This window comes from Crassostrea angulata, chromosome 6, assembly GCF_025612915.1.
Source record: "Crassostrea angulata isolate pt1a10 chromosome 6, ASM2561291v2, whole genome shotgun sequence".
Lineage (NCBI taxonomy): Eukaryota > Metazoa > Mollusca > Bivalvia > Ostreida > Ostreidae > Magallana > Magallana angulata.
The window spans coordinates 17,822,501-17,824,373 of NC_069116.1; positions in this window are offsets into that span (position 1 = coordinate 17,822,501).

Below are 1,873 nucleotides of genomic sequence, written 5' to 3' on the forward strand. Positions count from 1 at the left end.
CATTATGATTATTTGCATTCGTGCAATGCTTTATTTGACTTGGAAAAACGATCATAAGCGCAAAATGTCTAAAATTCCACTATCTAAACTAAGTTTTAGGAATTCATTGACAATTCTTTAAAAATTCTTTTCCAAACATGTCTTAATTGCACAGTGTATAAGTAGAAATCAAAGTCTTTCTCATTGAAATAACGAGATCTATGCCTTAGTTCTTTCTCATTTCCCTATTGCACCAATTAATAAAAAACGGCATAGAATTACCGTTGCAAACATACGGCATAATAGATATTATTAAGACTTTAAATGTAAGATATCCTTTGAGGGGACTTTTAGGGCATACAAAATTACTTCTTATCCTTGACATAAGTCAGTTAGTTGAAGTGCTCTTGCACTGGTTTTGTAGACTACATCTAAGCTGAGCCTTTTTTCAAATCTCTTTTTACAAATAAAATCTTTGAAACTATCTTATAATGCAAAATGTTTGGGATTGAACAAATTCTTATACACGAAAAAAAGAAAATCAAGTAAATTTACTTCAATTAAAGAATATTTTGAAGTGAAAGCGAACTTGTTCAAAACTAAATAGCTGTTTTAAACAAAATACAATGATCTTCCTCCGTTTCATAAAAACAGGCATATTTTAGAGAATATTACAATATCAATCCATTCAATGTCAAAACTTGTCGATATTAGTGAAAAACAACACGAATTTTTATGTAAATGCAAACCTGTTCCACAAATCGAATTGTTTACTTTAAGTAAAATGGTTACTGATAGATTTCGTATCTAACTTTGAATCTTTTATCTATCTGATAGATTCTTTATCTATTATGTTTTTGTTGTGAAAGAAATGCAAATATTCCGAATATAAAGTAAATTAGAAAAATGATTTGTGAATTGCAATTCAATATCTTTCCATAGTCAGTCATTCATTTTTCATAATAAGTGTTTTGTTTTCCCGAGATCAATCAAATGAGAAAATTACTTACAAGAAGTGTTGATCACATAATTAAATTCCACACATGTTCAACTGTAAATAAATTTCAACAATCTTTATATCAACAGTGAGAGTCAACAATAAACTGTTTTATTTCCAACATTTAATGATAAACAATTAAAACCACTCAAATCTCAGATTGTACTTTCTTTTTCTGAGGTATTTTTAGTTAATTTTAATATTGTCGATATTCACGGTGCAGTTACTATAGCATATTGGTTTGAAGTGTCGTTTCTCTTCTACTGGACTGTGTTTCAAATCTGAGGAAAGTTGATCAAGTTGCCATCCAATACGATAGCATTTGAGTTTCACAAACCGTTGATGAAGATGATGAATTAGCCATAATAGCATGCCTCTTGGCACTTGGTAACATTGGCAAGCTGGATGTTGGTGCAAGATTTTCGCTGATAGACTCACCCATCTGAATTTTTTCTGCATCACTAACTCGCTGATAGACACTCAGACTCTGTACGGACTTGTGTCCAGTGACAGACATTACTTGTGAGGGTCCATACATACACTTGGACAGAATGGATGCTCCAGTTGCTCTTATGGAATGGTTTGTATATACTTTTGACAAGTTAATAGCCTTGCTCAAGGAGCTGAGAAAACTCCTCAATTTCTTTTCACCAACAGGGACATTACAAAACCACACTGCATCAGATTCGAGAAAACTCTCATTTGGTCGCTGCCATAGCCTGTAAAAGGGAACATTTCTGATTCATTGAATTGAAAATATATTATAAATTAAAAATGAAAAAAAAATCAATGAATTCTTTAATCAATTACAAAACTAAAAAGTTACAAGCGAGATACAGAAGGTTATGTAAACAAAGCTCGAGTCTTATAGTTGTTTACAAAAGAAAATGGTAGAAA